This window comes from Lathyrus oleraceus, chromosome 5, assembly GCF_024323335.1.
Source record: "Lathyrus oleraceus cultivar Zhongwan6 chromosome 5, CAAS_Psat_ZW6_1.0, whole genome shotgun sequence".
Lineage (NCBI taxonomy): Eukaryota > Viridiplantae > Streptophyta > Magnoliopsida > Fabales > Fabaceae > Lathyrus > Lathyrus oleraceus.
This window is the reverse complement of record NC_066583.1, coordinates 245,424,321-245,439,242: the sequence shown is the minus strand read 5'-3', so window position 1 is coordinate 245,439,242 and position 14,922 is coordinate 245,424,321. Positions and strand designations below refer to the sequence as shown.

The following is a 14,922-nucleotide window of genomic DNA, read 5'->3' as shown; positions in this document are numbered from 1 at the left end:
AAACATAACAGAATATTCATTGCACCAAAAATTCAGATCAAAATCATCAATATTCTCTCAAAATCTTCAAGAATCCACAAAAACCAAAATCCTCGAAACTCCATCAATCTTGGATCAATTGGCAATTTTCTTTTTGCAGCGATCTCACATTGGCCATTGCTCCATCTGTTATGCACGAGAACCTCCATTGCCGCGCCGTTCCCAACTGTACATCCAAGCTTCTTCAATGGTGATTGTTGATTTTGAACGATTGGAGCAAAGTTGATCAAACCTGAGCATCACATACTGCTGCCACGAGCTTGCACTGCTTCTGTTTCATCCAAACGCGCGCCAATTCCACCGATTATACCACTGCCATAGCAGGTTCGTCCAAAATTCGAATCGCATGCTTCGTTGAATGATTGTGTGCGTGTGGTAGAATAGGTTACGTAGATCATCATGCTACTTTTAGAATTGAAAATGATCAACTGTAGCGCAAGAAATCGCGACTCGAAGTTTGAATCTAAAACCCTAGATCGATCGATTTGCATGATTTAGTGATTGTTAGGTTAATTGGAGTTGATATTCGTAATCTACATGTTGTAACGGTTCCAACGACTATAGGTTTGTTCATTTTGGTTAGGATTTAGAGAATGCGTGTTCTTGAGCCTTGTTCATATTTGCTGGAAATTTATTGTTGAAGATGATGATAATATGCGCGTTTGATCCGTAAACTGGTTTGAAAATTCGAATTGGGAGTTTCCCTCCCCCGCGCCCAATAATTACACTTTTGCCATTCTGAATTTAAATTAATTCATTTTAATTCTTAAAAAATACTTTAGCACCTTAGAAAATTCATAGAAAAATATAGAAAAATCAGAAAATTGTGAAAATAATTTTGTTGACTTTGTCATTGAGTGTAGATGATTTTTGACCTATTGGTCAAAGTTGTGCATGGAATATTTTTCATTTGACCTAGGGTTTCTTCCACATGTGTATATTTTGATACCTTAGACTAATTTGATCATGAAATTCTCATAATGTAAAATAAATGATTGGAAATTTTTGTGATGATTGTTGACTGGTTGAGGTTTATTTCCATATAAATTTCATGCATTTTTGATACCTGGTCATTGAGTTACATTTTTTTGAACTTAGGTGTGACAATTTGTGTCACACCTCATGATGCCAATTTGTTGGAATTTTTTGCATGACCTATACTTGTTAGAATTGATTGAAATTTGGTATGGATGCTCATTGACATGTTAGGATCCTCTGTGAATTTTTGTGGAATTGTTCATTGTGTTTTCTAATTGATCATGATTTTTCATTTCTGATGATTGAATTTGCAAGCTTGTGTGACATAGATTGGTAGATTCATTGTGAAATGCTCATATGGCACTGTATGATCATGAAATTTGATATGCTTGTAGAAGACACATGTTAGGACCTCCCTGTTTTGGTCTCATCCATTTCTTTTTTGTTTTCATTGAGTTATGAATTTTTGAAGTGGAAGAACGTGTTGATGTTGTGATTTGGAGCCTATGATTGCGTCTGTTTTTGTTAATTTTCATTGACATGGTTCCATTTGCCCAATTAAGCTGAAATTTGGTGTGCCATCCCTTGATTATCCCCTGTTTAGGTGTAATTTATTTGAGAATTTTTGGGATTGTGTTGATGTGGGTTTGAATGCAATAATTCTGTTTGTAGGCTTAGTGCTTCCTTTGAACTAGTTTGCCTTATTTTGTGCATAGAATGAGCATGATGAATGATATGACCATGAAATTTGGTAGAATAGTTCCTGACATGTGTAGCTTTCATTTGGCTTTGGTCCTACTAATTTCCCATGTAATGTCATTGTTTACCATTGAATTGAAGTTAATGTACATTTTGTAGCTTCATTTGATTGTGTTTTTGCATGCCTTGTCAAGTTGAATTAATTCCCATAGTTCCACTAGGCCAAATTGTATGAAAATTGACATGTAGCTTGTTGAATGTCCTCTGTTTAGGATATAATTTTTGTGGAATTTTCCATGCTGTTTTGGTATTTTTTGTGATGTGATCTTGCTGATTGCTCATATGTGGTTTAACATTGCTCACTTTGCCTTACATGTCGTATAAATTGAAATAGGTGTATAGTTTGGATATGGGACCAATTGGGATCCCTTAGTATTCGAAATATCTTGACTTTGATCATGAATTGGTTGCTGTTTTAGGATTTTTCCTTCTTTTGGACCCTAGGCTTGTCCTAGAGGTCTTGTCACTTACATTTGAACTTGTTTTTGGCTTTTCAGGTTAAGAAGTTAATGATTAAAGGAAATGTTTCACATTTGGGATTATCTTACTTGACTTGTAAACTAATGTGGCTGTTTTGTAGGATGTTGGTCCACATGGACTTGTGCTATGCACATCATTGGGATTGTTAATTAATCATTATATTGTTGTCTGATTATGAATGGGATGCTGATTTTGTTTGACTTTTGTACAGGTACACTTAGTTGCTCAGTTCCTTGTGAACTTTTGCTTTGCTTTGCTTAAGCAACTTGCATTGAGGTATAAATTCCTAACTTCATGTAGTCTGGAGACCCGGTCTGTTATTTGACCGGGCAAACTGTCTGAAGTCCTCCTTAAGAGGCAATGATTGTGGTTGTTTATTTTTCGTGCCAAGCAGGTGAAAGTCCTCTAAAAGAGGCAATTGGTGGAAGGTAGGGATAAGCAATCTATCCCCCACTATTCTGTGAGTCTTCTCCTTGCTCCCATTACATGGTTGTAGCATTGAGATCCAAGCCCAAGATCTTGTACATTGTACAGTCGAGTCTATGTCCTGAGCGTAGAAGGGTCCCCCCATTCTGGACCCACGCTCCCTTGTCTGATGCTCTCTCTGACTTGAGATAGAAGCAATGAGGCACACCCCTCATCACCTTTCATCGGCTTCACCTTAGCCCCTCAATGGCAAGGTTAAGAGCTAACCTGACCCCGATACAGAGGCTTGTTTGTTGAGGTTGATATGACCCCTCGACTAAAGCCTAACCCTGATGTTTGAGCCCTTTGTTGGTGTGTTTATTTCATGCTGTATATGTTTGTGTGGTGTGATTGTATCCCCTAGGTTTGCTAGACTCCGCGTAGTCTCGTTTGCATGACAATTAAGGTAGCACGGTTCCTTCGTATAGGACTTCCTTTCTTGCTTGAGCTTTCCTAAAACACAAACAAACATTATCCCCTCTTAAGGATATGTCAACTCCTTCTACTACAGGTGAGTAAGTCTCCAAAGGTCGAGCATCAGGTAGATTGCGTAGTGACGTTATCCATCTAAAAAACACAAACCAACAGGAATAGTTTAGCCGAACTACGGCAACTCTGATTCTCATGTCCAGATGAGATACGTAGGCACGAGATGCGATGTCTTATCGAGTTTGACTAACAACTAACACTAATTCTTCTCTCTCGCCCTCGTTGCGATTGAGACCTCCCCTTTCTCTTGCCCTGGTTGCAATCGAGACCCTTCTCCTTGTGTGCGTTTTGGTTCGGATGCTGATGTAAGCCCAGTGATTGGCATTCAGGCTCCACGTTTGCCTCCTTGTGTGCGTTTTGGTTCGGATGCTGATGTAAGCCCAGTGATTGGCATTCAGGCTCCATGTTTACCCTTGCCTGTGTTTGTTTGTGTGCGCGTCAGCCGAGCTACGGATGCTCTGATTCTCCTTCGTCCAAAGGAGATACGTATGCATAGGATGCGATATCCTAGCGAGCATGTGTCGTTTCCCCAGTCCGAACTACTTTGACTCTGATGTCTACGCTTGATAGACTAAGTAGGCCCAGGATGCGATATCCTGCCGAGTCAGTTTCAGTCTGTTTTCTTGTGTCTCCTTCAGCCAGTGTATGTGTGAGTAGTGTTTTAGCAACCATTTTCCCTTCCTATTGTGCGTGGATCCCGTCGAGTACGACGGATGCGTAGGGGTGCTGATACCTTCCCTTCGCATAACCGACTCCCGATCCCATTCTCTTTGGTCGCGAGACCATGCTCTTTCCAGGTTTACTCTGAGCGTTTCCTTTCCCTCTTTTGGGATAAATAACGCACGGTGGCGGCTCTGTTGTTCTTGTTTTCCCGCCGGTTTTTCGCGTGATGCGACACTTGGTATGAACGTTTAAGCAATTTTCTTCTGGAACACAATTTTATCAGAGGGAAAGTTGACTCCACACTTTTCTGTAAGAAACTTAACAATGATCTCATGATATGCCAGATATACGTTGATGATATTATTTTTGGTTCAGTTAACGCCTCTGTTTGTCAAGAATTCTCTAAGTTAATGCAGGCAGAATTTGAAATGAGCTTAATGCAAGAACTAAAGTTCTTTCTGGGAATTCAAATTAACCAAACTTCAGAAGTTACATATGTTCATCAAAGCAAATATATTAAAGATGTTCTGAAGAAATTTGACATGGCTGACTGCAACTCTGCAAAAACTCCAATGCATCCAACATGCATTCTTGAAAAGGAAGAAGTAAGCGCAAAGGTTTGTCAGAAGCTCTATCGAGGTATGATAGGCTCTCTTCTCTATCTGACTGCTACTCGTCCTGATATTCTCTTTAGTGTCTGTCTCTGTGCCAGATTCCAATCAGATCCTAGAGAATCTCATTTAACAGCAGTTAAGAGAATTCTCAAGTATCTGAAAGGAACTCCTAACCTGGGCCTGATGTATAAGAAAACATCAGAGTATAGACTTTCTGGTTACTGTGATGCAGATTATGCAGGAGATAGACTAGAACGAAAAAGCACATCTGGAAATTGCCAGCTTCTGGGAAACAATCTAATATCTTGGGCTAGCAAAAGACAGTCAACTATCGCTCTATCAACTGCAGAAGCAGAATATATCTCAGCATCACTGTGCACAACTCAGATGCTCTGGATGAAGCATCAGTTAGAAGATCTGCAAATCTTTGAGAGTAACATTCCTATCTTCTGTGATAATACTGCTGCCATTTGTCTAAGTAAGAATCCCATTCTACATTCCAGAGCTAAACACATTGAAATAAAACATCATTTTATCAGAGACTATGTTCAGAAAGGGATAGTAACATTGAAGTTCATTGATACAGATCATCAATGGGCAGATATCTTTACTAAGCCTCTAGCTGAAGATAGATTTCTTTTTATCTTAGAAAATCTGAACATTCGAAATTGCCCTGAATGAAGTGTGGCTCTGAAGATGTAAAATGAGACTCTGACATAAACAAATGTGTTTCTGCCTCTGACTCTGATACTTCTACCAGTTAAGAAGATATCTGAGTTAGAAATCTCCAGGAACCAATCCTTTGGCATTCCTGAAGATCAGATACATCAACACGTGGAGCACTTAGCGTCTAACCCTAGAACTTCTAGACAGTTGTCCAGAAGAAAAATGTTTAAGATCTCCTCGAGCAGTGTGCATACTGTTGGGATTAGACATTCATTAATGAGCCTTAATCATTTTTCCTCCAAGCGTGCTAACTTGTGCTTTGTGCTAACGCTGAATAGTGTGTCGTTTTGCATGTGTTTTTCGTTTAGGGTATTTAAACACTTTTCTCACATTTCACACACTTATCACTCTCACTCACTCTCAAACCCTCTCTGAAGCATTTCTACAAACTCTTCATCTTCACCTTCATCTTCATCAACTATGGATGCTCAACAACAACAAGTTTTCAACTTTTCTCAGCAAATGGAATCCAACACCACTGCCCAAAGTTCAAGCATTCCAACTCCAACTGTTACAGGCGTTTCCATTACTCCAGTGTACAAGGAACCCCATATTCTTGATCGTCAACCTCACATTAACCTAGCAACTCCCTTTGAGGGACTGGATGTGTTATGTGAAACACTGGTGGACTTCGACAACATGAGGAGAAATGGAGTAGATCTTACTGAAGAACTCCGTATACAAGGGTGGGAAAACTACTTCCAAAGGCTTTATGGCCCTGTTTACCCAAATCTCATCAAAGAATTCTGGAGATTTGCTGATGCTGATGACCACTTCATCGTCTCCTTCGTATTAGGGGTAAAGATAGTGATTACTGAAAAGTCAATTGCTTCTTTACTAAACATGGAGAAAACTAGAGAAAAAGGATTTACAACATCAACCCTAGGTCAAAGCGCATTGCTGAAGTAATCAATCCAACCATCTTCAAACTCAACACTGAAGGAAATCCTTCAAAGAACAAAGAGCTTCATCAGAACCTCAGAGTATGGCTCAAGATCATTCTGGGAACCATTCATCATCGCCCAGCATCAAACTCCTCTGACTACATCAATGCAGATCAGAAGTGCATTCTTTATTGCATTCACAAGGGTGTAAAGCTCTGCCTTCCTGCACTTCTCTTCAGATATCTCAGAGACTCTGTAAGGGAGACAAGAAACAACATGAAACCCAGATCCTACATCCCTCTGGGAAGGCTTATATCTGATGTTTTCATTGAGAATGGGTTGGTAGATCATCTGGAGAAGAACAGGCTGATGGAAGATCTGGCGATAGATACTGGAAGACCTTTGAACGCCAGAAATCTCAAGAGTATGGGAATTCTGAAGAAGATTCAAGTCAGACCCACTATGGATACCTCCTGGGATGCCTTGAAAGATCAGAGGAAGCTACCCCATGGTCTTGCAAGGTTCTTCAAGAATGAACCTGTAGATGCAATCCTCCACTACATGCAGCGTCTGAAGGATGAAGGAGTCGACATCTCTGACTTCAGACTGGATGAGAGTCTAGAGTCAGAAGAAGACTTTGTCAGATTCAAAAGAGGTCCCTCTAAGAATAAGTCTTCAAAGGCAAAGAGAGCAAGAATAGGAGAAACTTCTGGAACCAGATCTCCAGCGCCTCTGCAAGAAACTACTGGTACGTCTGCTCCCTCTATTCCCTCTGAACAACTTATGGCTTCTTCTAATCCTCTCCCAACACCACCCATATACACAACCTCTGAAACCCCACCTTCTACAACCAGAACCTCACTACCTCCACCTCAAATTAATCTTGCCCAAACATCTTTACCACGTTCTGAAGAAATGAACCAAACCACTTCCTCTTCATCATCTTCAGCCCCAGAATCACCCCCATACCTTGACCTCTCCTCTGACCAAGAATACTCTGACCCTAACTCTCCAACCTTAGCCCAAATTCAGGCTCAAAACCTTGCTTCACAACAACCAACACAATCTGAAGCAACTTCACCTCCCCCAGAACAAACAACCAACATACCTTCTGAAGACCAACCTTTTGAAACTCAACCCTCTGACCTCCACACCTCTGATATCACCCCTCCAAACACCTCTGCTGAACCTGAACCTGAACCTGAAGTTGAACCTGAAGCTGAACCTGAACCTCTAACATTAAATCTCAGCCCTCCAACCTCTTCACCTCAAACCTCTGAACCTAACCTTTCTGTACCTACCCTTGAGGAAGCCATAATGCTGGTCGCAGGGGCTTCAGTACAAAAGTTCAAGTCTCTAACCATTAACTCTGAAGTCAGTGATGATCCTGAATCTGTAAGGACACACTGGAACAGAGTCATTGGCTGGATGACCTCTGAGGCTTTTAGACTGAAGAACATCTCTGAACAAGTCAGAAATGGCTACATCAGAGATGCTGAGGCAAGACTCCAGGAAAGACTTGCAAGAGAAGCTGAAGCCAGAAGGCTAGAGGAAGAGAGATTGGCAAAGGAAGCTGAAGAAGAAGATAGAAGGCTAGAGAAAGAAAGGGCAAAGGAAGCTGAAGCTAAAGCTCTGGCTGATGCTGCTGCTGCTGCCGAAGCTGAGGCACAAGCTGCTGCCGAAGCTGAAGCAAAGGCCGCTGCTGAAGCACAGCAGGCTCTGACTCAGGGGGAGTCCTCATCTGTTGTTCCTATGGTTCTCCAGACGCTGGAAGAACTTAAGAAAGATCAGCAGGAACTCCGTGCCAGAATGGATAAACAAGACTCTGTCAATGACAACATTCAGAACATGCTGGCTCTATTGCTTCAGAGAATGCCTCCGCCTCCCAACCCCTAGGCACTTAGGATTTTGTTTGCTTGTTGTTTTTGCCTTCCTTGTTTCTGATGTTTACTTGTTCCTTTTTGCCTCTGTTGCTTTTTATCTGAATACAATGTTTTTCTCTTGAATTATTATTATTTTTTGCTATGTCTTTTTGATTCTGACAAAAAGGGGGAGAAGTCATTAATAGCTCTGATGAAAATACTGTCTAAATACCTAAGCACTCTGCAACGTATTTTTCTTAAAAATAAATTTATCTAACACTAGACTTAAGAAATTGCAGAAGGTATCAAGAAACCTCATTGCTTGGAAGCTCTGGTAAGAACTTCTGAACTCCCTAGCCTATCTCAGGGGGAGCTCTTGTCTATCTGATCTGATATTGTTTATGTTTCATCTGCTAATTAAGTTTGTTTTGTCATCATCAAAAATGGGAAGATTGTAAGAACAAAAATTGTTCTACAACAGATTCCATGATTTTGATGATAACAAAGGATGAAACCAAAAATGGCACCCTAACGAAAAGTTTCTAAGTGTGTAGGGTTCTAAGGAAAGAAGGAAGAAATCATCAGATACAGAATCATATCAGATACAAATTATCAGAAGACCAGAAGCATCTGAAGTAGAAACACGTTCAAGAAAGTCTAACTCTGAGCAAAACAGCAAAATATCAGAAGCATCTGAACAAGAAGTACGCTCTAGAAGTTCTGACTCTGAACAACGGTATGTCAAACTCCAGAAGTTCTCAGCGCTATCTGAAGAAATCATTAGAACTCAAAAGAGATCAACATCAGAAGTTAGATAGCAAGATTCCGAAACACGAAGACTCTGATTATGGAATTGCTAAATAAGGAAGAGTAACGTTAACTTCAAATAAAGTTATGGAAATGGACTTCCTAATACAGAAAGAGACGTTAACTCCAAATTCAAATGAATAGGAACTATTTTTGGAAAGTAATCATTCAAGAAGAGAAAGTTGCTTTGGCAACAAGCAACATAAGTTATGGCACTAATTATTATTCAAGAGTTATTATCTGCTATGATTTTTCAACGGATCCTTCTCTTCTATATAAAGGACTGCAAATCAACATTGAGAGGTACAAGTACAACATCACAAGATTTTACTGAAACATCAACTTTGAGAGGTTAGAGAAAGCAAGCATACACAAAAAACATTCTTCATCTCTCTCAATATTTCACAAAGCTTTTGCTTGAAACGTTAAACACTTTGTTCTTACTGTTGTAATATTTGCTTATCTTAGAAGCACTCTAGATTACATAAGTTTTATCTTTGTTGTATTTCCTCAAGTGACTCTGTGTAGTCTGTATACTTGAGAGGACTGAGAGATCTTTCTCTTAGACGTTGTTTGTAATCAATCTTTCAAGATTAGTGGATTAAGTCCTTGTTGAAGGCGAAATCACCTTGGCCGGGTGGACTGGAGTAGCTTTGTGTTATAAGCGAACCAGTATAAAAATCCTTGTGTGATTTTCATTTTGAAAAAGCGCTTATTTTCAAAACAATTCAAACCCCCCTTTGTTGTTTTTCTCACCTTCACTTTTAACACTCTTTTCACCTACCAAAATCTTCCTTCCAATATCTTGTATTTTTATTATAATTTTTTTTTAAATATTCAGACGCATTAATATTTTTATTATTGGAAAAAAACACAATAACCCATTTATATGTATAAACCCATTACATAATTCCAACCCCTACCTTTATATTCAATCGGGTCTCTTCAACCATTATGCAACAGTCATAGATACCTTCCATTGTTAATACCAACTCAACTTGAATCAATGGAGACAAAAGTTATCATAAGTTTGACTTAAATATAGGTATAATTTGCACAATTTCTCCCGATCTTATTCCCCCATATATTTTTTCCAATCTAATTTGTAATAAATCGTGTTCTAAATTATACAGCTTCATTCTAACTATTAAAGATGAAGTCTGTTCATTCAGCAACATTTCTACCTTGCGATTTAATTGGTCTTTTGTCAGAGATTTTTTCCTAGAGTCAACGACCGTGATATCCTTGATTAAACATGGTGAGTCTTCTCTTAATTAATGATTTTTGCATTCATTGGTGTTTTAGTTTTCTGTTATGGAGTTTTGTTGAGGTCAAATGTTTGTCAGTAAAAATTATATTTTTCTCCTCTCTTTGTTTCATTAAGTGTGTTCGACGGATTGTTCTAACTGGTTATAATAAATGTTTGTTAGGTATTTGTTAGATTCTTGCACTAATATTTGATTTAATCCTATTTAAGTGGATGGATTATTGAACTAACGTTAAATTTGATCATATTAAAGTGGTTGGATTATAAGTTCAATTTGTGTATTGTTTCATGTCCTAATTAAGTCTGATTTCTAGTTGCATTTATCTACATCTTTTAATTTCCTTTTGGGATGTGCATTAAAGGGGTCTCACTCCTATATTCAAAGCTATATATATATTCTTATGTTTTATTATTGTTCATAATGAATCAACAGGCATTCGAACAGAACCTGCAAACAATGCTCAAGAAGTAATGCAACTTTTGTTGATTGGTGTGAATTTTGACATCATATTTATTGATTTTGAGTTGCCCATAATAAGTATACCTCAGGTATCAACAATTTATTTCTTCTTTTCTAGATCTGAGATGAACTGTAATTATATCTTCCACTAAAATATTTTTTTATTGTATTTTATTTAGTTTGTGATGGATATGCTTGCATTGGGGATACAAAGAAAAATGGTGCGCAAGTTATCAAACTTTGGTGATTATAATTCAAAAATGTTTCTTGAAGCATGATTTAATGGCAACACTTAGAAACGTTTGACTCGAGGAATATTTGAACACCATTGAAATCCTTCGCTTCAAATGTTAGTAGTGGGCATGCTATAAAACCATAGTGATCATAATTTAGAAATGATTCTTGAAGCTTGAAGTAGGAGTTAATGGCAACACTAAAAAATCTTTCACTCGAGGAATTTTTGAACATATCATTGAAATCCTTCACTTTATATGAATCTAATGTTCCTCATTGTTACGATGTGATATGCTTATAATTTGCAGGAGAGACATTGATTCTTTGAGTTGAAATATTAAATAAATTATGAAATGTATGGGATAAAAAATAAAAGTAATTTATCTACAATATTTTGGAAATTAATAACTATCGGGAATAATCTGACGAAGAAAGCAAATCCATAATAAACTAATGAAAGGGGTATTGTTACTGAAATGATGGAATCTACTCCATCGTCAATTCCTGAACCACTGCTAAAAACTATGACTGGACCATCATCGCGAATACAAGATATAATACTTTCTAATCCTCCTTGGAGTCGAATCACAATACCACAGAATGATATGAATTCATCTGATCCCACTCTAAGTCGCATTATCACAATGCCAATGGATGGCATTGGATTCACCAGATCCTCCTCCAAGTTGCATTATCACAATTTCGTTCTCAAAGCTGTATTATCACAACTTTAAATGACATTATCAGAATCTTTAAATTACATTATCGAAGTCGTATTATTACAATGTCATCCTGAAAGTGACAATTTTGTATATTATCTTAAGTCTAAAGATCTACCTTCTAGTTATATTATCACATGTACTGGCTTCACATGTATTAAGGAATGATAAATATGAATAACTCGTTTAAATATGTAAGGAATTATTGATACAAATAAATTGCTTAAATGTGTATTAAGGTTATTTATATTAAAAAATTTAAATGGATGCATTTTTTAACTTTATGTATGTATTTATTTTATAGCAAAGATGATAAATTAAGATAAATAATCACATTACATGAACTAACAAAACAAGTTAGGAGTACCAGAAGTACTCTCCAGTAAGCCAAAATAAAATAGTAAAAACAAGAGAACATAAGTTTTTATTAACATTGTATTTCTTAGGTGATTTTCTTTGGTTATGTGCATGTATTTGTCATGCTTGTACAGACACACGAATGTAATGTCAAAGGCTGAAAAATAAAATATATCTAGAACTATTATCTTTACAAATAACTAAATTTAATAAGACGCTTTTATACTAAACAAGGTGGTGTTTCATCAAGATCGCTTCTTAATCAATTTTTAAGTAGCTGACACGTTGTTCACCAATAGTGCAAAATTCATTAGTTTGTCGTTAGATATACATTAAACCCGATCCTTTCACTTTCCATAATGTTATACAAATTACAGTTTTTCTTTATACATATTTTAGGATGGTTTATGATGTTAATTTTACAAATATAAGATTAAGCCGTTAAGAAATTGGCATCATCGTAGACATTGACAAGTTTAAGCCGTTAAGAAATTGGCATCGTCATAGACATTAACAAGTTTAAGCCATTAAGAAATCCGGTAGAAGATAAATTAGTTACTGTAAGAGAATAATAATTTAGCATTAACTGATCGAATTTCCTCATTGTTCAATGTCAATGGCTCATTCAACTTCTACTACATAAAGTAAGATTTGGATTTCATGTGTGGGAACTGTCACATATAAAGATTTAACAACTCGTGCTTTTACTTTATATATTTTCCACATTTAACAAAGTCAAAACATGAGAATGAAGTTTTGATCAGCTAGTTCCAATTGCGGGATCCTCTAACTATAGAAAAATCTACTAGATCACGAAATTTACTAAGTCATTGACCACATACCATTACCGAGGCTTTATACCTACAAAATGAACAAAAAGATGGTGTCCCAATTAGAGAGTTTAAAAGCATTTCATCTTTTTTATGATGATATTCCTTACAATTTACAAGACCAATACAGTCCTAAAACATGATAGTTATGTGCAAACTCCAATTATACTCTTAGGAACAGAAGCTAGGGGTGGGAGGTTCAATATCAACTCGAAATTTACATGCCATGGTATGTTCAGAGAATGGAATATTTGATGAGAAATTATTTGTCATGTTTTTCAATTGGTTAGGATTTAAATCGATCAACAATTTATTTTTGACGGAACATGAAAGATGACAAGTAACAATGTTACAATTAATTATGTGAAAATCAGGTTCTATTGTTCTAATTTGTTCTCTTTAATTTTTATTTATAATATTTTTTATATATTTTATGAATTATTTTTTTGATTTATTTTAAAATATATAATGTCTACTTTAAAATATGAATTAGGTTACTCAAAATTACAACAACAAAAATCAAGCTTTTATTATATCGCAAAAATGGTCTCTAGATAAATTCATTAAAATAAACAAAAAATTATAAATATGAAAATATGGGTAATTTTTCATTGATGTTGCTATAAAACAAATGAAAGTTCTAGTTACATTTTTTTTTGAAATTAAAATTAATCTAAGATCAAAATGTCTTAACCAAGATTAAATGGGTTAGTTTTACTATCCATTGGAATAGAAATTTTATGAAAACTCGATTATGATAATTTAATAAAAAAAATTGCATCTCAAAAAGTCTGAAAAATAAATTTTATTTAAATTAATTATATTTAAAAAATTAATTTTATAAAGGTCCAATACTTAAAGTTCACTATAAGCCTCAATCTTGGTTGAGACGGTCATGCGACCAAGCATCTGATATCTTCACCAAGAATTTCAAGCATGAAACTTCATCAAGTTAAGATATTTTTTTGGAGTAACAAAATCAAGTTTATGGGGGTGTTGAATATTTAAATTGAATCTGGGTTTGTTAGTTTTTGGGCCTTAGTAATTTTAAGCCCAAACATGTGTTGTAGTAAGTCCAACTTCTAGCAGCCTATTCTAGAGAGATTTATAGAGCTCTCTAGAAGATAATGATAAGTTATTATTCTAGAGAGTGATTTATAGTCATTAGATTAAGTTTGTGGTGGCAAAATTCTAGTCATTGATTTAAGAATGCCACTAGTATAAAAAGAGGTGATGTACTTGAGTTTGTATCAAGCAAAAAATTAGAAACACTCAATAATAAAGGTAGTCTTCCGTTTCTCAAAAGTTTCACATCCTCCCCTAAATACTTTTAACACTCTTTTCACCTACCAAAATCTTCCTTCCAATATCTTGTATTTTTATTATAATTTTTTTTAAAATATTCAGACACATTAATATTTTTATTATTGGAAAAAAACACAATAACCCATTTATATGTATAAACCCATTACGTAATTCCAACCCCTACCTTTATATTCAATCGGGTCTCTTCAACCATTATGCAACAGTCGTAGATACCTTCCATTGTTAATATCAACTCAACTTGAATCAATGGAGACAAAAGTTATCATAAGTTTGACTTAAATATAGGTATAATTTGCACAATTTCTCCCGATCTTATTCCCCCATATATTTTTTCCAATCTAATTTGTAATAAATCGTGTTCTAAATTATACAGCTTCATTCTAACTGTTAAAGATGAAGTCTGTTCATTCAGCAACATTTCTACCTTGCGATTTAATTGGTCTTTTGGCAGAGATTTTTTCCTAGAGTCAACGACCGTGATATCCTTGATTAAACAAGGTGAGTTTTCTCTTAATTAATGATTTTTGCTGTCATTGGTGTTTTAGTTTTCTGTTATGGAGTTTTGTTGAGGTCAAATGTTTGTCAGTAAAAATTATATTTTTCTCCTCTCTTTGTTTCATTAAGTGTGTTCGACGGATTGTTCTAACTGGTTATAATAAATGTTTGTTAGGTATTTGTTAGATTCTTGCACTAATATTTGATTTAATCCTATTTAAGTGGATGGATTATTGAACTAACGTTAAATTTGATCATATTAAAGTGGTTGGATTATAAGTTCAATTTGTGTATTGTTTCATGTCCTAATTAAGTCTGATTTATAGTTGCATTTATCTACATCTTTTAATTTCCTTTTGGGATGTGCATTAAAGGGGTCTCACTCCTATATTCAAAGCTATATATATATTCTTATGTTTTATTATTATTCATAATGAATCAACAGGCATTCGAACAGAACCTGCAAAC

The 14,922-nt window shown here is 36.0% G+C and overlaps 2 long non-coding RNA genes across 4 annotated transcripts in view; one reads left to right on the top strand and one right to left on the bottom strand.

The window, feature by feature from the left end:
• Window positions 1-14,922, top strand: part of LOC127083488 (uncharacterized) — a 114,699-nt gene that overhangs the window by 25,673 nt on the left and 74,104 nt on the right. The window contains exon 1 of one of the 2 annotated variants that reach the window (XR_007788436.1): window positions 9,587-9,811. The exons of the other annotated variant lie outside the window; for it this stretch is intronic. This is a non-coding gene — a long non-coding RNA (uncharacterized LOC127083488). Of the gene's footprint in view, window positions 1-9,586; window positions 9,812-14,922 lie in introns of those variants that run through there. 2 annotated transcript variants of the gene reach the window in all.
• LOC127083493 (uncharacterized) overlaps window positions 1-14,922 on the bottom strand; it is a 108,645-nt gene that overhangs the window by 38,798 nt on the left and 54,925 nt on the right. For both annotated transcript variants that reach the window (XR_007788446.1, XR_007788447.1), the window contains exon 2: window positions 9,547-9,689. This is a non-coding gene — a long non-coding RNA (uncharacterized LOC127083493). The remainder of the gene's footprint in view (window positions 1-9,546; window positions 9,690-14,922) is intronic.